This window comes from Castor canadensis, chromosome 1, assembly GCF_047511655.1.
Source record: "Castor canadensis chromosome 1, mCasCan1.hap1v2, whole genome shotgun sequence".
Lineage (NCBI taxonomy): Eukaryota > Metazoa > Chordata > Mammalia > Rodentia > Castoridae > Castor > Castor canadensis.
Window position 1 is genome coordinate 142,738,023 of NC_133386.1, and position 23,906 is coordinate 142,761,928.

Consider the following 23,906-nt stretch of genomic DNA (forward strand, 5'->3'; position numbering starts at 1 on the left):
TCATTAGTTTTGGGAGAATTTAGTTTTTTAAGTTCCCTGTATATTCTGGTTATCAGTCCTTTGTCTGATGTATAGTTGGCAAATATTTTCTCCCACTCTGTGGGTGTTCTCTTCAGTTTAGAGACCATTTCTTTTGATGAACAGAAGCTTTTTAGTTTTATGAGGTCCCATTTATCTATGCTATCTCTTAGTTGTCACAGCAACTTTTGAAGCAAAGGCAGGAGGATTATGAGTTTGAGTCTAGCCTGGGCAGAAAAGGTATTGAGTCACTGTCTCAAAAACAAAATAAAAACAAAAGGGCTGGGACTATAGCTCAAGTGGTAGAGACCTGAGTGAGTGAGGTCCTCATTCATGAACCTCAGGGTTCAATTTCTTGTACCAAAGGGAGAAAAATGAGCAAGTATCCCGTGTTTTCTCTTATATGTAGAATCTAGATTATTTTTTAAAAACATGAAACTAGAAGAGGGACTATTTGTGCAGAGGAGAGAGCAATAGGAAGGAGGACAACATGTTAATGGGGAATGAATATGAAAAGTACATTATATACATGTATAAAATGTGTGTGAAACACATTAAAATATACCAAAGTACAAGGAAGACTTTTAGGGTTCCACAGGATGGTACAATAGGGATATCCAGCTGCAAACATGCATTCCCCTTCAAGAAAAAGGAAGAATGACATGAAACGTGATTGAGAGATCATGCCATTCTCATGGACCCAGAGAATAGAGATCAGTGGCAGTGATGGGGAGGGTGAGGGCTGATGCGGTTGCTATCTTAGTTCCACTGGGCTGGACTGCCATTCCTATACCTCCAGGACAAGGATGCTGCTCCAGGCCTCGGACTGGACCACTGCCTGGAGCTGAAGTTGTAATAAACCAAATTCTAAGTGTTCAGGAAACCAGGGCTGACACCACAGTGCATTCAGGAGGCAGGAAAAACCTCCCTAGTGGACTAAGAAGGAAGAACTACAGGCAAAAGAAGAGTTTTCTTATCCTTTAAATGATACTTTTCTTTTTTTAAAATTAATTTGTTATTTTTATTTTTATTTTATTGTCGTACTGGGGGTACATCATGACATTTACAAAAGTGCTTACAATTTTTCCAGTTAAATTTACCTGCTCCATCATTTTTCTTTGTCTTCCTTCCTCCAGGACTTTTCTTGAGAGTTTTTTGCATTTGCTTGGAATCTGTCACACTTGTCTTCTTTTAAAATGACTGTTTTTTTTTTTTAATGGGAATGTATATTCTATGCTTGTTTTGGAAACACCTAATCTATCTTTCACAGATTTAGAGCTAGAGAGAAATTTTGCCTCATGATGAATCATACCTTGAATCTTACTAGTACCTGGTTTATATGATATTTAGATGAAACTAAGGATTTAGAGTTGATGCTGGAATGCATTAAGGTTTTGGGGGCTGTTAGGATGGTGATGAATGTATGAGAAAGACACGAATTGTAGGAGCCCTGAGGATGAAGTATTATGGGCTGAATCATGTCCTTCAAATGTCATGGGTTGAAGCCCTGACTCCCAATGTGTTTGTATTTGAAGGTCAGGTCCTTAAGGGGGTAGTTAAGGTTTAATAAAACAATAATGTTCATATAAGAAGAGAGAATAACAAATTGCATGTGCACTCAGGAAAGGCATGTGAAGAAGGTGGTCATATGCAAACTAATGAAAAGCAGCAGGAAGACACAAATCTGCTTAAAATTTCATCTTGGATTTCCAGAACTATAAGAAAGTAAATTTCTATTGTTAAGTCATAGTTTGTGTAATTTTATTAATTCAGCTTTAACTACTACCCTGGTGATAGGTTGATTGCATTGGACCTCTTCTGCCATAGAAGGGAAAGAAGCATTTTGTTCTCACTGGGATAGCCACTCACTGTGGATATAAATTTTATCTTCCCTGCACTCAGTGATTCTGCCAAAGTCACTACCCATGGACTTACAGAATGTTTTTATGTATTATCATGGGATCATATAGCCTTGCTTCTGATCAAGGAATTTACATCACAGCCATATGAAGTATGGCTATGTTCATGCTCATGAACTTACTGGTCTTAACATGTTTTCCATCATCCAGAAGCAGCTGGCTTGATAGAATAGTAGAATCACCCTTTCAATCTGAATTCACATCAACTTGTCCTTGCAGGGCTACGACAAGGCTCTCCAGGATACTGTATGCACATTGCCTCAGAGATTATGTTGGTTTCTCCCATAGCTAAAATTCAGTGGTTCAGGAATTAAGGGGTAAAAAGGGAGTGAGTCACACATTGGATGGCTAGTAACCCACTAACAAAATTTTCCTTCCTGTCCCTGTGACTTTATGCAATGCTGGCCTAAAAGTCTTATTTTCAAAGGGAGGAATGCACACACCAGTAGATACAACAGTGATTGAACTGGAAGTTAAGAACTGCCCAGTTACTTTGGGCTCCTCATGCTTCTAAATTAACAGGCAAAGAAATGTTACTATTCTACCAGGGATATTGCTTCTAGTTATCAAGGAGAAATTAGGCTGTTGTACTGCAGGGGAAGTATATAGGTTTTTCCTGGGATGTCTATTAATGTAACCCATGACAGGGCTGGGATATAGCTCAGTGGTATCTCACTTGCCTAGCATGCATGAGGCCCTGTGTTCAATCCCCAGCACCAAAAAAGAAAAGCCAAAAAAAAATTACCTATTATTAAAGTCAGTGGAAAGTACAACAACTCTATTGTGAATGGAATGTGTCTGTCTTCTTCTCTAATTCATTTGTAGAAACCCACTTTGAAGGTATTAGTATATAGTGCCTCTAAGAAAGTAATGTTACATGTACTGACAGTGATCCTGACCCAAAAGAACTACTGTTCTTGTAAGAGACACCAGAGGGCCCTCTTCTCCTCTCTGCATGCTAACAGAGACTAAGGGGACACAAGTACATGGTAAGAAACCTGGCATCTGCAACTCAAGGAAAGAACCCTCACCTGACATTGATCCCACGAGCACCTTAATCTTAGATTTCTAGTATCTACAACTGTGAAGAAAGATTTCTGTTGTTTAAACTACCTAGACTTAAATTGATCTCTATACCACGGTGGGATAGATCTAGGAATACATCTACAGTGTCTCAGTGGAGAAACAATACTGAGGAAAAGAACGAATCCTCTACTTCCTACCCCGGATGTGCACTCAGTTCAGTAGAGGCAAGACAGAGGGAAAACATGACTGAGTGATGAGCTTAAAAATGGTCCCATTATTAGACAACCTGGAGAGATTAGGAGTTATGATGAAGAGATTACCCAGCATCATCCTCAATCAAAGTAAAAGGTCACTAGAACACTGTACTAGTGAGTACAGATCTTGTGTTTATTCCAGTGAGGATTTTAGACTCTCAAATTGTCAAACTTTCAATCTTTAGTTGATGGGTCTAGGCCTGCATGTTGCTCATGGATAATCCTACAGTTTAAGGCTGTGTATACTCTAAGATTCTCTAGAACCCCCTCAGTCTTCCACTTTACTCAAATATCTGCTTAATTATCGGATCAGCATTGTTCTAAAGCAACAAAACTACGAGACTGCATGACTGCTATTCAGAGGTTCAGAAGTGGAGAAGAAAGGGAAGCCCTGGAAGTAACACATAGACAGACACCAAGCCAAAATTGATGTTTATTGAATTTTTGAGTTCAGGAGCACCTGTAAGTTTCATTTTCTTTTCTGCAGAGGTTTTCAGTCAACTGAAAACTGTTTAAAAAGTGGACACCCTGCAATGTAAATGTCTGTTCTGTTGTTTACTCAATTTCAAGTCTTTATTTTCTTACAACTAGGTACTTCATTCTGAGCTTGAGAACAAACAGACAAGGTCTAAGGTCAAATTTTTATGTCTGATTTCTCCAGTTCTCATGGATGAGTGCTAGGTAGGTGTCCATACAAGCAAACATGCTTGTGAACACATAAACATCCAGATTGGAAATACTCACTTTGAGATCCCTTTTTTCAAAGGTCACTCAAGATAAAAAGCTTCAATTCTCATGACTAGTCATTGTTGAGAATACTATATGAACAAAGAGTCCATTTTTTTTTTCTGGCTTAGAATTTTTGTGGAAGAATTGGAATTAAACATGTTAAAATACATAGGGATCCCATGAAGCCTTGCATGAAGATTTACTACAGAAACCACTCCATAAACTTCTCTCACTGAAGAAAGAAAACTTTTTCCTTAATTCATGTAAACTACCACACACTGTCACTTCAAAAGAGTAACTCTAACCAGTGTAAACAGAACACTTAGCATACTGTTCTTGAGAAATGCACCAAAGTACTTCTAACTCTAACTGTATCATTGTACATAATACACATTTAAATTAATTTTAAAACAGAAGAAAAGGATTTAGATGAAATTGAGTTACTACAGAGCGTGAAAAAAGAGGGCAGTTATGAAGGTAAAAACTATTTATTAAATAGAAACATTTCTTTACAATTTGTTAAAACAACAAAATTTGTGGTTTTTTAATCTTTATTTCATTACAACAAATGGAGTAACAATTTTGAACATGAACTGATACATATTCTTGACATGCATTTTAGTCACAGTAAGAAGGAGCAAAAAATTAAACAACACCATAGCAGACTACAGCTTACATGGTAGAAACAATGGAAGTTACTAAAAAATTCTGTTGTTTAATTTTCACAATACTACATAAGTTAAGTTTCATTATCATTATTCCTATTGTTTTTCTTTTTAAGTAAATGGCAATCTGAATACAACAGAATCTATTTTACTTGATAGGGATTGGTATGTGGCAACACCAGAACTACCCCTCCTCCTCCCAAAAGTCTAAATGTGAAAATAAAAAAGATATATATATTTTGGGGGGGAAGGAGGTATATAGTATAAAATATTATTTTGATAACATTTTGTAAAATGTAAACTAATTCATAATGATAACACAAAACAAACCCACAATAACAGTGGTTGCCTAGACTGACAGGAAGGCTGAACAAATCTCAAAGGAACACAAGGAAACTTTTAGGGAAAAAGATCCATTCATAATCTTGATTGTGGTTGAGGTTTTAAAATTTTTTTATATTATTTTTGTACTGGGGGTACACTGTTATATTTACAAAAGTGCTTGCAGTGTATGTTAAATGCAGTAGTTTTTTTTTTTTTCTTATAAATGGAGTAGTCTTGATACTGAAAAATGAGACCAGTAAAGTCAACCCTAATTCTCCCCATGTACAGTCTGCTTTAAGGGACACTGATACAACATGTATTTTTGGTAACTAAGAGAAAAAAATATTTATTGAGACACTTCAATAGATGCTTTCATACTTCTTCCTTATCCAGATGCAAAGGAATAGGTGTAGTATTTATAACAAAAATTTTGTAAAAAAAATAAGAATGGACATTTAGGTATGTTATTTCAGGTTACACTGTTAATATGAGGAGAGATGGGATTTGAATTTAGACACTCTGGACACAAAGAGCTCTGTTCTTAGTATATAACATTTATGATATTTTCTTTTTAACTCATTTATGAATAAGAAACATCATGGTTAAGCTGACATACTTCTAAGAGTTTAATCCTTTGTGAGTGACTCCTATGCATACATGTATACATGTAGACACAGACTATACATAGTTTTCAATAATATAGAAAGGTTATTGAAAATTTTTCATCTTCTGAAAGTTGAAAAGAGAATGGGATTGTAAACATTTGGCAGAGGAAGTACATCTTCATTGCTCCATGTGAGTATGGAAATGATGATCTAATAGTGTGTGCATGTATATAAATGCAAAAATGATACCTGTTGAAAATATTCCAGGAATCTTGTGTGTGGCAGGGAATAAGATAGAATGGTACAGAGGGTGAATTCAAGTATAATTGATACATTGTAAGAACCTGTGTAAATGCCACAATGTTACCCCACCCAGCACAACAATAAAAGAAAAAAATAGATGCTGCCCAAGTAAACAAGGTGTTTACTTGGAATGAATACATCTTATTTATGAGCGAAGGACTTTCAAATGAAAAGCTTGGGGACAGCAAGGAAATTAAGTTAAAATGATGCAAATGAGGTGGCCCAAACAATGTGTATACATGTGAGTAAATGTAAAACCAATTTTTAAAAAAATGGTGCAGATGAGCTCTGGTGTCTGAGATGCACACCAGGGCCTAAAGCAGTGCACAGAAGCAGATGGGGGTGTCATCTGCTTGGTCAGCATAGTATCATGGGCTGCGAACATTTTAGAGGATTGAAGAATGGAAAAATTTTTCAGAAAAGGAACATGAAGAAAATTTATAGATGAGAAATCTATGATTTGTAACATTGTAAAATGAGAGTGTCCTAGTTTCATAGTCTAGAAAAACCACAACTTGATGGGCAGGAACAGTCAGAGTCAATGTCAAGGAATTATCAGTAGTAGAATGTGCCCCATAAACTTCATATGTAAATTTATCCACCATTCTTATACCCCAGTAGTTTTTTGTAAGCTGATGACTTTTGTTTCTAATATGTGAAAAGACTGACAAGGAATTGAGGCAATTTCCATTACTTAATCCCAGGATCCAGGCTGTTTTGTTAGACACATCTATCTCTCAGTAGTGTTTCCCTGATGTGATAAAGGGGAGACCAACGACGTCCAAGAGTGGACAATCCATTCTAAACGATTTTCGAGTACCATACTGATCACCCACATATCTTATCTGTCTCTGATCTTGAGAAATGTCCAGTCTTGAATCATTGTTTGACTTCAGTGTCACTTGAACTGTAAAGAAATTACAAGGTTGCACAAGGGATAGAATAGCTTTATTTGTGATGTTAAGAGCAGAAACCTGAGAAGAATGTGAGAACAGGAAGGAACTCTGATCAGAAGTCAGCAGGAGGGCTGGAGCATGGCTCAAGTGGCAAAATGCCTGCCTCCTAGCAAGCTCAAAGCCCTGAGTTCAAACCTCAATACTACCCTCTCCCCCTCAAAAAAGGTCAAGAGAAGGAGAACATTGCAGAAACATAATATGTCTGTGTGTGTTAGAAGGAGAAACATGGGACTTATAACGAGACCTCTTAGAGAAATAAACTGAAAGACATTGAGAAGAGGGTGGTTTATGATACTGTGATTTCTCCTTACCCCAGTAGCATCGGACATCATTCAGTTCTGAAATGATGAAAAATTAAAATATAAAATGAAAATAAGTCAGTACTGAAATGCATTTCCACTCCAGGTTAGGGGAAGAAGAGGACATTGTGATAGAGTAGTGAAGTTGAAAATGGGGATGAATGACCATTCCGGATTAAATGTGACCATATCATCAGCACACAATACCCACTCTCCCTTGTGTCCTCTCTCCATACCTAGAAGCTGCACACTTTTCCCCATTGAGCCTCCACCACCATGAGAACACCACAAACACACATTTCACCTTGTTCTCTCTGAAAAACTTGCCACATTTTTTTCAGATCAGGCGCTTGGAACAGTCTCCTTTGTTCCTTGGGAAAAGTTTTTGGTTCCTTCAGTGTCAAGATCCCACTTCTAGGGATGAAAAGAATTAATCTCAATATTCAGACACTATGTACCTTGAACACCATTGACTTCCTATCTGTTTAATGCCACTGATACACTTAAACTCCTCTTCCTGGGGATCCTGAGAAGGGAGAGAGAAGACTATTGACTGGAGTTATAAGAAATACACCCATGCCTTCCTTTCCACTTATTCTATGTGAACTTCAGAAGATCTTAACCTCTCAGAAGCAGTTTCTTCCTTCTGAAATGAAGCATTTAGCCCTTCCCTCTCTACCTCTTAGAACTCATAGGAAATGATGAAATAATGGATTTTAAAATAAAACAAAACTTTGAGAAAAAACTAATTACCAAAGAGAAAAAGAATTAATATATGTAAACATTACTGCTGTGAATGTGGGCTCCTAGGAAAATGGTCAGAAAGGAAGGTTGTAGGATCTGCCTCATGGGTGTTTGAGGCTTAGACAGTGTGGGAATCTTATCTGGAGAAGCCCAAGATCTTCAAATACTATTGCTAATAGCTTAATAGCTCAGGTTTCAGATTCTGTAGGTGAAACTCTAAACATTAGGAAAAGGAGATATTATGGATACCAAACTCATCCTGTTCTTAAATCTATGGGTTTAGGAAATGGCTTGATGCTACCAAGTGGGCATACAACCTCAGATATAAGGATGCTACCTTGCCATAATCAGTGTGATAAATGTTTGAACTAGGACCAAAATACTGTTTCTAGAGATCAAGTCTGGTTTTGGAAATCTAAATGCCACTCCAAGAAGGACCAAGTCTCTTCTTTCAAGGAGAAAAATATGTATATATAGCAATTCTCCCAATGGGAAATTCTTTGTACTGAGCAGACAAAGAAGATATATCCTGTGTACCATAAATCAAATATCTAATTATTTTAGAACCAGAGCTTGAGGTAGGCACACATGGTGAATAAGTGGTGATGCCCCAAGCAGTCTGATACTGCAACACCTAATCTCTAAAATCACTACTGCTCTAAACTCTGTAAATCATCTCAATCTGGTTGTCTACCATAGGATCTAATTTATTCTCAATAGTTATAAAACTCTCAAACCCTGATATGTGACCAGAAATTTACAATACTACATCTAAGTTTTCCTGGAATATGTTATATTTTAATTGCACACTGCATCATTATAATTACAAATCTCTTGTCACCCTCCTCCCCCCAAAGGACCATCCAAGTGTCCCACACATACCTTTCTGTGATGTCACTCATATCCTAGGGAGAAAGGAGAAAACATGAGTTAAGAAATGATAGGCTTTCTTCTCTTACAAAACTCCATCTCATTCTCGCCAGCCTCTGATATGCTGAGAATAGAAATGGTCTCAGTATGAAAGACAATAAAGTAAAGAAAAGACTCAAGGCATGGGGGCTTCTCTCAAGTGGTAGAGCACTCCACTAGCAAGCATAAGGTCTTTGAGTTCAAAGCCCAGTTCTGCCAAAGCAAAAAGACTTATGCCAAAGCAAAAAGACTTATGCTCACCACGGGATGATTTAAATAATACATGGCTCTTTCATTTATTTAACAGATATGTAAACTGATAGACTATCATTTGCCAAGTATTAGTAGGTTTCAGAGAATCAAACATGAATAACAGTGGCTCTTCTCATTCTATACATCAACAAAAATTACCTTATCCCTCCTTTTTATTCAATACACATATATACAAAGTTGATTTCCAAATTTATGTTTAGTAATTTGTCACTTAAATGCAGTTTAATATACTCAATAATGAGGAAGCCACAGACTAGAGCTCAAGATGTCTGATATTTAACATCAACCAGACTGTCTTCTCTCCCTCCTTTTTTCTCTCCCTCCCTTTTTCTCTCCTTCTGTCTTTCTTTTTCTGTCTTTTCCATCCTTCCTTCTCTCTCCTCTACTACATGCATCCCTCTCCCTCCTTCTCTCTGTCTCACTCTCCCTTGCTCTCTCTCTCTCTCCATCTCTGAGATAGGGTTTTCACCACATCAATCTGGTCTCGAATTCTCATTCCTCATCTTCCTATCCAATCTCCCCAGTGCTTGGATTACAGGCATGAAGCACTACCACTGTACCTACCTGTTTTCCCCCTCATGAAGAGGAAGATAGCCTTGAAACAGGGTCGTAAAACATGCTAAACTGTCAATTAAAAGCTGTAACCTCAGACAGAGCTGTAAAGCATGAGGAATTGCCCATTAGAGACATGCAAAAGTTCAGGACTGAGAAGAAAGGCACCATGCAGAGATAAGCACCCATTCCCTCCTTTCTTTGTCTCTACTTGTAAATAAACTTTCCAAAGCAGGCCTCTCTTGCTGACCTTATCTAAACAACATCAGGTCCCTAGCTCACTAGCAGCCCAATTAACCTAAACAATCTAACTCACTGGTTAGGACACCATGACCTGAGCACATTTTTGTAACCTGATGCCCTGCACTGCCTTTTAAATATCTTGTGAATACTTTGTTCAGTGTGTTAGGGTACAAGGCCGGCCACCTTCTGAGAGGACAAAGGACACTCGAGACAAAGGAAGTCACAAGGCGAGGTTTATTTTCTAGCTAGCTAGGGTCCAAGCATCCACCTGACGCAGAAATAAATAACATAGAAGCTAAAACTATAACAGGAAAGATCCATGAAACCTGTAATTTTTTAAGACAAATGAAATTGATAAATCCTTAGCTAGATTATGAATAAAAGAGGATTCAAAATAAAAAGTCAGAAACAAAAAAAAGAGGGACTTAGTATATAGTTCCGGGCATAGTGCTTGCCTAGCATGTCTGAGGCTCTGGGTTTAATTCCCAGCACCTCAAAAAAAAAAAAAAAAGCTAAGAGATATAGTACAGCAGATACCACAGAAACACAAAGAAAATCATAAGAAGTTTTATAAACAAAGATGCATCGTAAAATACATCAAGAAAGTAGATAATGTGAAAGAAATAGATGCAGACTTAGGCACAGGTAACCAAGACTGAATTATGAAGAGATAGAAAACCTGTATAGATGAAAAATGGGAAATTGAGTCAGTAATAGAAAATGATGAAAAACTGCTTCCCATCAAAGAAAAGCTCAGGACTTTGTTACTGAATTCTTTTAAACTTTAAAGAAGAATCCTTCTTTAAAAGATTAAGAAAGAGGGAATATTTCTGAATTCATTTTTTGAGGACATCATTAGTCTGCTACCAAAGCCAGAAGAAGATAAAGAAAGAAAAATTATAGGCCATTATCCATGATGAATATAGACACAAAAATCCTCAACAAAGTTCTAACAAACCAAATTCAGCATCACATTAAAAAGGCTCACTCACCAAGCTAAAGCAGAATTCTTCCCAGGGATGCAAGGATGCTGCAACATATGCAGATTTATAGATGGGATGCACAGCACGAACAGAATGAGATACAAAATCATATGATTATCAAAATACGCACAGAAAAATCACCTAATAAAATTTTCATGATAAAATCTCTGAACAAACTAACCACACAAGGAGTATATTCCAATACCATAAAAGCCATGAATGACAACTCAGAGCTGATATATCAAACAGGGAGAAGTTCAAAGCCTTTACTTTGACAACAGGATCAAGACAAGAATGTCTACTCTCAGTACTTCTATTCAACATAATACAGGAAGTCCTAGACCAAGCAATTAAGGAAATGAAATAAATAAAAGGTATCCAATATTGAATAGAAGAAAATAAATTGTCCAAGTTTGCAGACAATATGATCTTACAAATGATTCCCACCAAGAAACTCTTGGAACAAATAAATTCAGTAAAGTTGTAGGATATAAAATCACCTACAAAAATCAATAACATTGTCTACAGTAGCAACAAACTGTCCAAAAGAAATGAAGAAAGCAACCCCTTTAAAAATAAGTACAATAAAACAAAATAAAATACTTCGGAATAAATTTAATAATGAGTTAAAGAAATTATAAAACACTGATGGAACTAATCACAGAAGACACAAATAAATGGAGACATATCCTATGTTCATGTACTGAAAGAATTAATATTGTTAAAATGCCCATATTTTTTAACGTGCTCTATAGATTCAATGTAATCTCTATCAGATTCCAATATTTTCCACAAAACGAGAAAAAAAGCATAAAAGGCACATGCAACCACAAAAGACCCCAAACTGCCACAGCAATCTTCAACAAAGAATAGCAAAGCTGGAGGTAGTGTACTACCTAAACTTAACATCTACTGCAAAAGCAATCACCATCAGTACACTGGGTATTGGCATTGAAAACAGACACACTTGACAATGGACACAAAGTACAGCCTCCTCTCCATCTGTAGATTTGGTCAGTTGATTTTTTTTTTTTTTTTTGTGGTACTGGGGTTTGAACTCAGGGCCACTCCAGCAGTCCTATTTTTGTGATTTTTTTTTGAGATAGGGTCTCACGAACTATTTGCTGGCTTTGAACTGTGATCTTCCTGATCTCTGTCTCCTGTAAGAAAAATGGTCTTTTCTATCAAAGTATTTGTTACCCTCTTAGATTACTTAAAAATTCCTCAGGTCACTTGCATGTTTAAAGGGTCCTTGCTTCTTCTTCCCGATTCCTGTACAACTCCGTTGCCCACCAAACTGCATGCCCTAACCCATCCCCCAAGCCTTTTAGCCAACCGAGAAAGATTGTGAAGCTTTGACCTGGACAAATCCCGGGTGAGGGGCAGGTACAACTGCATCAGGGATATAAAGAAGAGCCACAGTCAGCCATTTTGTGCTTGCGTGTTCCTTAGCTGGAGTGAGCACATGCTTGCACCCTCTTGATTAAGAAAAATTGCCTTGTCAAGATTTTTCTGTCTCTTGTGTGTCTGTTTTTGGCACTGGAGGGTTATTAATTCCAACACTCCTGAGTATCTAGGATTACAGGAGTGAGCCACTGGTGCTCAGCTGGTTAGTTGATTTTTAATAAAGGTGTCAAGCATACACAGTGGAATGCACAGTTGCATAGGAATAATTGGATATCTGTATGTGGAAGATTGACATCTGAGTATATTTTTACACTACATTAAAAAATCAGATCAAGATGGAATAATAACTTAAACGTAACACATGAAACTGTAAATCTACTAGAAGAAAACAGGGTCAAATTTCTTGACATTAGTGTAGGCAATGAATTTTTTGGATATGAACCCAAGAGCATTAGCAACAAAATCAAAACTAGACAAATGAGATTACATAAAACTAAAAAGCTGTTGCACTGCAAAGTTAACTACCGAAAGAAAGGCTATGGGTTGGCAGATAGCATCTGCAAATGACATTTTTGATAAAGAGTTAATATCAAAAATATATAAAGAGCTCATTTAACTCAATGGCACAAAAACAAATATTGCAACTTAAGAAATGGTCAAAGGACCTAAGTAGACATTTCTCAAAAGAAGATATACAAATGACTGGCAGGTGTATGAAAAAATGCTTAAAATAATCATGGAGAAGTGAAACTTAACACTATAGTGAAATTTAACTTCATATCTGGTAGAATGACTATTATCATAAAGGCAAAAGAAAAGTGTTAGCAAGGATGTGGAAAAAAGAAAAACTGTACAACTGTTGGTGGGAACATAAACCAATATAGGAATTATAGTAAAAAACAAATTAATTCTCCTCAAAAAAATTAAAAATGAATAGATAAAAGCAATGTGATATACAAGCAAAATGGAAAACTATTCAACCTTAATAAATAAGGAAATACTATTATCATTTGTGGTTACACAGATGAACTGAGAGAACTTTATGTTAAATGAAACAATTCAGTCACAGAACATCAAATGCTGAGTGATAATCAATTAAATATGTGCAAAATACATGATCCCATAGAAGGTGAAGGTAGAATAGGGGGTGGGTACAGAAAAAAAATAAGGAAGATATATTGGTCAAAAGTTATAAACTTTCAGTTAGAATCTATTCCATTATGGTGGCTATAGTTAAGAAGAATGTATTGCATTGTTGAAATTGCAAAGGAAATATATTTTAAGTGTTCTCACCACAAAAACATGGTAGGTATTGTTGGAGCCAACATAACTATTTTTCTGGGATTTACTGTGTGTCTAGAATTTGCCTTGAATTCCCTACTCTGGGGGCTACAAGCAGCTTTCTGTAAACTCAAAAGTGTCAAAGACCTTCAGCTAAATTCTGCAAAGCTTCCTGTGACTGTGACCACATTCTCTAGGGAGGATTGGGAGAAACTCTGTAACCAACTTGTTTCTCTGTTACTGACTTGTCTTTCTGACCACCTGTGAACCACATATTGCAAAACCCTAGTTACATAAAACACTGTGTCATCTCGTGACACTGATCAGAGCTCAGGGGTTTGAGAATTTATCTCCCCTGAGTCTGCTAGCATAATAAAATTCTTGCTTCCTGCAAAGTGGTCTTGGTGAGTTTGTTTCCCTCTCCATTTCCCTCAACATTTCTGGTGCATGGCTGGGAAAGGGAGAGACCAAAGTTGGCATTTTTGCCTCCCTGGCCGTTGGGCTGTGGCCCAACTCCTGGGGACACAACCCAGCCGAGGAACCACTGGACACTTAGTCCAGATGGCTAGGGAAGCCCCCCACAGAGTCTCAGGCCTCAGGTCTGTACAAGCCAACAGAACCTGGATAGAGACCCCAGGAACCAGGAAAATTTGGAGCAGCACCCATCTGGATCAGGTAGGACCTGGCTCCATGGGAATGAGCCCATCCACGAGAGGATGGAAGAGGGACATGATCAAACCCTAAGGTTCCCACCAGTACTTCTGAATCTGGTTTTTTGGCTTTTGTGATTATTCAGGAGGAAGCTGGGATACCTCCAGACTAGGTTTGTTGGGTTGGATGAATGTGTGATATGTGTCTAAGAGCATGAAAAGAGTGTGACTTTGATCATGACATGGTGTGCAGAGTCTGTTTCCAGAAGCCAGAGGCATTCTCATATGGTCTAGGGTGACCCCCTTGGGGCACTGATTCCAGGTTTGTACAGACTCACTATGGCTATGAGATGTCTGAAATATCTCCGTGAGGGGAATGGCTAGGGATGAGCGAAGCAAAAGTTGTCTGTTTTCCCTTTGTGTCAGAAACTGAGGACCCCATACCTCATTTCCAAACTCCCTGATCCTCTTGTACCTTGTCTTAATGTGGATGGGAGCCAAAGCAAAAAAACTTCTTTATAATGTATGCCTGACAACTTCAAGAGAGGGTACTCAGGTGATTAGAGTGTGGAGCTCACACCCCAGAAACTTTGGAAATTCTGTCAGTAGAATGGATGTCCTTTAAGGTTGGATGGCCTTCTGAGAGATCTCTAGATTGAGAAACCATTCATAAGGTCTATCAGGTAGTGACAAGGTTGCCAGGTCATCCTGACCAGTTCCCCTACATAGACATATGGCAGACATTGGCAGCTCATCCTCCTTGGCTTAAGAAATGCTTTAAAGACAATTATAAGAATATGATGACAAGAGCTACAAATACTGGGACTCTTAAAAGAAAGCCCAAAAACATGAACAAAGTCACAGAGATCTTACAGAAGTCTGAAGAAAGCACAGCACAGTTCTGTGAGAGGGTAGGTAAAGCATACTATCTATATTTTCCCTTCCATCCCAAGGCTCCTAAATATCAGCGAATGATCAATGCCACCTTTGTGGGGGAAATCCAGGGGGACATTAGAAAAAAGTTACAAAAATTAGAAGGATTTGCAGGCATGAATGCATCCCAGCCCCTGAAAGTAGCAACTAAGGTGTTTGTCAACCGAGACCAGGAGGCCCAAAAGAAGGTGGAAAAAAAGTAAAGAAAAAGGTAGATCTCCTGGCAGCAGCGTTGAATAGACAGGGAGGACACAGTTCCAGTAGGGGTAGAGGCCGAGGAAGAGGCAAAGGGCGGCTTCCAGGAGACTCCCCACAAGCACAATCCCTGGTATCAGAGCCCTTAAAGAAGAATCAATGTGCCTTCTGTCGCCAAGAGGGACAATGGAAAAATGAGTGCCCACAGCTCCAGGCCAGATGCAGAGTGACAGAAGAGAAAGAGGACTTTGTGGGGCTTGTGGGCATTGAGCAGGCCAATGACTAGGGCTGACTGGGCTCTTTCTTCCTTGGCCCTCAAAAGCCCATGGTCCATGTGTCAGTAGGGGGCTAACCTGTAGATTTCATGGTGGACACTGGCGCTGAGCATTCCGTGGTGACCCGACGGGTGGCACCAATTTCAAAAAGACACCAGACAGTTGTGGGGGCCACAGGGATCCAAGCCTGCTGGCCTTTTCTCCAGCCCCAAAAATATATTCTGGGAGGACAACTCGTGACTCATGAGTTTCTCTATACACCAGAATGTCCAGAGGCACTGATGGGCCTAGATCTGCTAAGCAAACTGTGAGCCCAGATCAATTTTCAGAACGGACAGGCGGCTTTGAGCTTTGGGTCAGGGACCTCTAGGGTCCTAGCCCTCGTCACTCCCCTGGAAGAAATATGGAGGTTACATTCAGTAGAGACTGCCTTAAAGGCACCAGAGATGCCCTTTAAGGTTCCAGGAGTATGGGCTGAAGAAAATCCTCTGGGGCTAGCTATCAACATTCCTCCAGTGGTGATAGAAATAAAGCCAGGAGATACTCCAGTAAGAGTGAGGCAATACCCAATCCTGATGAGGACATTAGAATGGATATTTCATCACCTCCAGAGACTTTTAAACTATGAGACCTTATCAATCTGCATGGAACACTCCCTTGCTGCCAGTTCAGAAGCCAGGCACCAATGATTACCACCCAGTGCAGGATCTCCAGGCAGTCAATCAAGCAGCAGTGACTCTGCACTCGGTGGTTCCTAACCCAACACCTTGCTGGCCCTGATAGCAGTAGAGGCAACCTGCTTCTCCTGCTTGGACTTAAAAGATGCATTCTTCTGCATCCAGTTGGCACCTGTGAGCCAACCCATCTTTGCTTTCCAATGGGAGGACTCCCAGTCAGGGGGGCACAACAGTTAACCTGGACTCGTCTCCCACAGGGTTTCAGGAACTCCCCAACCATCTTTGGAACTGCTCTGGCATTAGATTTGTGAGCATACTCAGCAGAGGAAGCTGGCTGCACTCTCTTACAATATGTGGACGACCTCCTCCTTGCAGTGGTTAATCACCAAGGGTGTTTCAAAGGGACAGAGCTCCTACTCCATCTCTTATGGGAAGCTGGATACAAGGGATCTCAAAAGAAGGCTCAGATATGTCAAGACCAGGTCAAATATTTGGAGCTTCACATCTCACAAGGCCAGCGGAATCTCAGTGCAGAAAGAAGACAAGCTGCCTGTTCAATCTTGATTCCGACTACAAGAAGACAAATTCGTGAGTTCTTGGGAGCAGCTGGGTTCTGCCAACTTTGGATACCTAATTTCTCACTGCTAGCAAAGCCTTTGTATGAAGCCACAAAGGGGGCAAAAGGGAGCCCCTAATTTGGGAGTCTGAACAACAACAGGCTTTTTGTGCCATCAAGGAGGCATTAGTCAGTATCCCTGCTCTGGGACTCCCAGATGTGAGAAAGCCTTTCTTCCTCTATGTGCATAAGAGAAGCGGCTTGGCAATTGGAGTTCTGACTCAATTCCTAGGCTCATGGCATCAGCTGGTGGCTTATCTCTCCAAGCAGTTGGGTTTAATAGCAAAGGGATGGCCTCCCTGCCTGCGAGATTTCTCAGCCACAGCCTTGCTGGTATCAGAGGCAGAAAAGCTAACACTGGGAGGGGAGATAACTGTCAGGGTACCACATTCTGTAATGACACTAATGGAATACAAGGAACAGTATTGGTTGAAAAATGCCAGGATGGTCAGATACCACAGTATGCTATGTGAAAATCCACAAGTGAAACTAGAAGTTGTCCAGACTTTAAACCCAGTGACCCTCCTCCTGTAGGCTGCAGGGCCTCCACACCACGACTGTTGAGGTGATTAATGAGGTCTTCTCAAGCCGCCCTAATCTAGGTGACCAGCCCCTAACTCAGCCTGACCTCTAGCTATTCACAGATAGGAGCAGCTTCCTTAAAAGAAGGAACAAGATATGCTGGGTATGCAATGGTATCTCTGGATTCAGTCCTGGAAGCTCAGGCTCCAGTTCAAGGCACATCAGCGCAAAAAGCTGCACTGACGTGTGCCCTCCTCCTGGCAGCTAAAAAGACTGTTAACGTATACACAGACTCTAATTATGCTTTTATCACTCTTCATGTCTTAATATACAAAGAAAGAGGACTAATTACCTCAGAAGGAAGACATAAAGTATGGGTCGGAGATTCTTGAACTCCTGGAGGCAGTGTGGGCCCCCATAAAGGTCGCTGTTATGCATTGTGTAGGTTATCAGAAGGGCAAGTCTGCAGTGGCACTGGGAAACCAGAGAGCAGATCAGGAACCTTGTGCAGCAGCTCTCCAGGTGTCACCCACATTGCCTATGGCTGTAACTGCTGTACTCCTTCCTACCCCACTGACAGAATGTGTTCCACATTACTCCAGTCATGAATGTGAGTGGTTTATCCAAGAGGAAAAAAAATTGTAGAGGGTGATGGTATCAGCTTGCAGATGGTGGATAGTGATTCCAGAGACACTAGCTCCCACCTTTGTAAAGAATGCTCACTGGGACTCTCATATGGGAAAGTCGGCCCTTGAGCAATTGCTGAGCCAACATTTCTATGTCTGCTGCCTCACGCCTAGCCAGCAATATTTGTAAGCAATGTGAAATATGTGTCAAAAATAACCCAAAACAGGAGCCCCTACCTAAACTGGGAGTCCAGCATGTGGGTAGTTCCCCTTTTGAAGACTTGAAAGTAGACTTCACTGAACTGCCTCAAACCAGAGGCTACAAATATCTTCTGGTGAGTGTACATCCTCTGGGTGGGTAGAGCCTTTCCCCACCCAGACAGAGAAGGCCCAAGAAGTGGTCCTTGCTTTGCTAAAGGAAATAATTCCCAGGTATGGGATCCCCATCTCCATTTGGTCAGACAGTGGACCAGCTTTTGTGGCAGAAGTTGTTAAACAGCTGGCAAAGGGAGTAAAAATAACCTGGAACCTTCACACAGTGTGCCAGCCTCAGAGTTTAGGCAAAGTTGAAAGGATGAATTGGACACTTAAAAACTCAGATGATTAAACTCTGTCAGCAAATACACCTGACATGGGAACAGGTCTTGCCATTGGTCCTACTTAGGGTCAGGTGTAGACCCACCAAACAGACTGGGTTCTCTCCCTATGAGATTCTTTACGGAAGGCCACCCCCACTAATAAAGGACATTAAGGGAGATCTAAAAGAGATAGGAAATCTAACTTTGCTCCAACAGATGCGTGGTTTGGGAAACGAGCTCAATGACCTACACTTCCATGTTAGAGAAAGACTCCCTATTACCTTAACTACCAATGTACATTCCTTTAAGACAGGTAACCAGGTTTGGATAAAGGAATGGAATCTTCAGCGTCTCCAACCTTGGTGGAGCGGGCCCTATTTGGTGAGCTCCAAACCACTCCCACAGCTATCAAAGTGGCAGAGATCACCCTATGGATCCACCACACCTGAGTAAAGAAGGCAACTCCTGAATGGAAGAGTCAACTGGACTCCAGCAATCCACTCAAACTGACCCTGAGGAGGGGACCTTCAGCCTTGCCCTAGTCACAAACAGGAAGCTGACTAGTCCACACTCGGCAGAAGCTTGAGGAGTCAACTGGATGGACAGTTAATAGACAGTTGTTTCTCATGGGCAATGTTCTGTGGTGATGTTTGAGGTCTGCCTTCCCTTACTCATCTCTCTTTTTGGTATTGTAACCTTGTTTTGTTGTTTTGGTCAGTAACAATAACAGTAACTGCCTCAGCAGGACGGAGCCGAATCAAGAGGCTGTTTCTGATGATCTTTCCTTTCTCCTCCTACTGACAGGATGTTTCTATTCTGGGTTCCTTTTTTCAAACCTAACATCCTGCCCCCCCCCCCCCCCCCAGTTTTGGTTCTCTACAATAGGAGGATTTAAAACCATGTTTGGGACTGTAGCAATTATAGTGTTGGGCTGTCTTATACTCCCATGTGTGCGGCCACTGGTCAAATGGTCCATGTGGACCCTGCTGGAAGCCACAGTGGAAGGAAAAACAGCACAATTATATCCATTACAAGGTTACCAAAGAATAGATCCCATCCCTGAGGATGAAAAAGGATGCATTTTAGCAAATAAAATGTCAAAGCATCAAAGAGGGGAATGTTGGAGACAATGTGGCTAAATTTCTGTGTGTCTAGAATTTACCCTGAATTCTCTACTCTGGGGGCTACAAGCAGCTTTCTGTAAGCTCAGAAGTGTCACAGACCTTCAGCTAAACTCTGCAGTTTCCTGTGACTGTGATCACATTCTATAGGGGGGGTTGGGGGAAACTCTGTAACCAACTTGTTTCTCTGTAACTGACTTGTCTTTCTGACCATCTGTGAATCATATATTGCAAAAAACCCCTAGTTACATAACCCACCTGGGGGGCTATATAACTCATTTCCTGACACTAATCGGAGCTCAGGGCTTTGAGAATTTATCTCCCCTGAGTCTGCTAGCATAATAAAATTCCTGCTTCCTGCAAAGTGGTTTTGGTGAATTTGTTTCCCTTGCCGTTTCCCTTAACATTTCGTGAGGAAATACATGTTAATCAAGTCAATTTAGCTATTCCACAATGTATATATATTTCAAAATAGCAAATTGTATGTGATTATGAACAATTTCATTTGTAAATCAAAATAATGTTCACAATAAAAGCAGAAATAAAAGAACTATGAAGAATTCTTGCAACTAATTAGGCCTACTAATTTGATAGCTTAGCTTAGAGAAACAAGATTCTACAGAAATATAAATATATTGCCTAAAATTGGTTCAAGAACTGTAAATAACCTAAATAAAATATAATATAGATTAAAAAATTTTTTAAATTATACTTTTCCAAAAAGAAAAAAATAGACTGAAATGGCATCATTGGTAAATTTTACTGGATATTTGAAGGAGAAATAATACCAGTCACTCATAATCTTTTCCAGGAAATAAGAAACGAGGGGGAAAGTCTCGACTCATTTAAGAGGGATAAAATAAAAGTTTCTCTTGTAGCCTGAAGTTCACTTGTTCACTAGTGACTAGAAATGAAAAGGTACCTCTGTCATTGGATACAACAGATCTTCTCTCTAAGGATCAGTATTTGCACTTCATGTGATAAATCATTAAAAATGGAAAATTCCCCTTGGTATTCATCATTTCATCATTTTATAACCTCTGACATTGATTCAGGGATAAGGTACTACAGATCTTTACAATCATCACTAGAAGAGCACAGCAATGCAAAAGAGAAGGAATAACTTCCATTCATCCTGAATTTCAGATGCTGGGACTTTTAGAGTCTTACCTGCAGCATCTCCAGTGCTGAGCCTTGCAGTCGATGTTCCAGATCTGAGATGAGATCTCTCACCAATGGACTCAGTTGTACCAGCTCATTTTCTGACTCTACCAGGCTTTTCAAAATATCTTCCTTCTTTTTCTTCAGCTTTTGCTGCTCCTTTGCCTCCTCAGAGTCCAGAATGTCTCTCAGGTGCTTAAACGCAACCTGAACATGTTATATCTCGAACTGTATTTGATTCTTCAGGAATGAGAAAGAGAAAGGGGCACTCTATTTATCAGGTAGGTCTGGGAAACAAAAATCTACTATTTTCCTTGGGGAGTCTTTATAGAAAGACAGGTAGATGAAGGGGAGCAATTCTAAGGGAAACATATTTTCTTTTATTTCTCCCATCATGGCATTCCAAAACAACAATCTTAAGTAAGCATTATTGAGTTCCACTGTGAGTCAAAATAGGGTACCTGGGTTTGCCTTAGCTTTTACCCAATTGTCCTGGACAATCACATAACTGCCTGCATTACTCCTCATTCCATTGCTGAACCCCTTCCAGAAGCTGAGCATTGAGGACAGAATAATGACCCATTGCCAAATATCTTCCCTCAATAGAGTCACAGTTATTAAAAGGAATGGAAGACAGGATTCACCAGAGGCTCTTCATGTGAATAGCACCCTCCAAGTAGTATAGCTCACTTGTGACATCCTTACTGTCTAGCCCCTACTCCACAAGGAAAAGAATGAAGAGGAATAATCAAATCAAATTCCAGAGAATAAAGGTGTAGCAAGCTCTTTCCAAGGTCCTGCCCAGATTTCTGGCCAACTCCTTGAGGAAGTATCTCTCTTGCCTTCCAGAAAGTCCTCTCTTCCTGGATGTCAGCTTTCCACTTCTCCAGTTTTTCTTTGTTGTACAGCATACTATCCAGAGATGCCTGGAGCTTCTCCTATGAGAAAGGAATCACAGTAGAGTCAGGCTATGAATTTTCTCAGCACCTTTATAGAAGGTAAAGATGGAAGAAGTCAGGTTGATCTCAGAAAGTAGAGTTTACAGAAAGTTTGAGAACTGCAATTAGAATCTGCAAGTTTGAAGAAAATCTGAGGTGGTGAATGTCTTTTTTGAATCCCAGGAAATAAAGTTACTATCCCCTTTTCAAGGACAGAATGATTCGTTTTTGTTGGTTTTGAGACAGGGTCTCACTAGGTAGACTAGGATTGACTTTAAACTCTCTGTGTATTCCAGACTGGCCTCAAACTCTGGACCTTCCTACTTCAGCCTCCTGAGGACTGAGATTATAGGCATGAATCACTATATCCAACTAGACTGATTGTTCTATACCACAAGAAGATCCTGATCATGCATCAAGAAATGAATGTCTTAAATTCTGTTTGTGTTTTTCTGTTGTTGTTGTTTTTGGTGGTACTGGGGTTTGAACTCAGTGCCTTGTGCTTGCGAGGCAAGCACTCTTCCCTTGAGCCATTCCACCAGCAAGAAACAAATTCTCATCACAACTCATCTCTTTACTCGTCCACTGATTAGGAGTAATCAGAGGTTTTCTAAGACACCAATTCTTAACCTGTATAGGACAAGGGACAAACATATTTCCTCCTGTCCAAGAGTCTGTACTTAGGCTTTCTCTAAGTGGAGGGCACATACATGTCCTTTACACCTTAGAATGTAAGTACAGGGCGGAAAGAAAGGACACATCCCAGTTCTAGGACAACATGGTAAATAAATTATAATGCACAGAGATTTCCCATCCCCTACTATTTCCTGCTGTCTTCCCTCAAATCAAATTTCTTACTTGTACTCCTCGGCAACCTCCCCCACGAGGAACACATTATGACCACAGTGGTCCTGAGAACACTCACAGAGCCAGCAAATGACCTTCTTATCCTTCTTACAGAAGAATAGGAGTTTCTCTCCATGGAGTGCACAAAGAGATACCTTTGGCTGTTTTTCTGAGCTCAACACTATCTCTCTGAGCCTCTTCACTATGCTGGCCAGGTGCTGATTAGGTTGGAGGTTCCCAAGCTGGTAACTGGTCTTGCACACTCACTGGTTCTGTCAGGAGCTTTAGGCGGATGGGGCAGGCCACCTGCTCCTCCATATTTCTGGGGATTGCTGAAGCCATAAATGCTGTTTTCCTGCTCCTGCTTGTCCTGACTTAGAGGTTCCTCCTGTTCAGATTCCTGCATGATTGGCAAGATTAAAAGAGGTCAAAGTAAGAAAGGTATGAATACAATGAATACTGACTATGCAGGAATCAAGGACTGGCCAAATCAAAATATTAAAAGTCAGCAGAGAAAATGGAGAGAAACACAAAGATGTTTGGAGACATGGTAAAAAGAGCTTTTCACAATAATTTCAAGCACTTTATTCCTAGTTCATGCCATATGATAAATTCGATATGCAAAGATTGTTATTTTCTCTTATGTATACTTACCAGAAGAAAGGGAAGTCTATTTTGTGTATAACTTACCATCTAGCCTTTCCTTTTCTTTCCTAGGACAAAAGCATATCCTAGTGTTAAAAGCACCAAATCACTTATGCCTCAGGACTTTTGCACACATGATTGCCTCTCTTTGAGATTAGTAGGACTCATTCTTACATTTCCCTTTCATGTTATCTTATTAGAAAGAGCTGCTCTGACTACTTTTTTATCTCAATCTTTGGCTATACATCTGCCATGATTTATTTTATTATCTCCACATAATAAAACTCAATGTGTATGTGGACATGATAATTTAATCCCTTCACTGGACAAATAAATTGAGATATTGATTTACAAAGATCATCAATATACTGAGTGGGAATGAACTTAATCCATTCAAGGTCCTGCTTCAGAAGTCTCTCCTGTATTAATCAGCAACACATAGAGGTAACTGCAATGACACAATTAATAGTCAGAACAATGGGATATGAAAGTATTCTTCCAACCAGCAGGTGGTCCTAGGAAATCATGTTTTTGTAAATCACGGAATTTTACTTTGTCCTGGGAATTTCCCAATGACATTGATAGGGAGCCTAAAGGCAAGTATGTATGTGTATGCTGAGGAAAGATGACCTA

General features: G+C 39.7%; 2 long non-coding RNA genes across 2 annotated transcripts; one reads left to right on the forward strand and one right to left on the reverse strand.

Annotated features, from left to right (window-relative positions):
- Nucleotides 1-6,205: 6,205 nt before the first annotated feature.
- LOC141425855 (uncharacterized) lies at nucleotides 6,206-23,370 on the reverse strand. Its single transcript, XR_012451016.1, has 4 exons — nucleotides 22,896-23,370; nucleotides 20,854-21,782; nucleotides 8,725-8,747; nucleotides 6,206-7,512 (listed from the first exon to the last, which is right to left on the reverse strand). It is a non-coding gene; the product is annotated as an uncharacterized lncRNA (long non-coding RNA).
- Nucleotides 13,546-20,256, forward strand: LOC141425854 (uncharacterized). The gene is made up of 2 exons (XR_012451015.1): nucleotides 13,546-14,165; nucleotides 18,872-20,256. It is a non-coding gene; the product is annotated as an uncharacterized lncRNA (long non-coding RNA).
- Nucleotides 23,371-23,906: the final 536 nt, after the last annotated feature.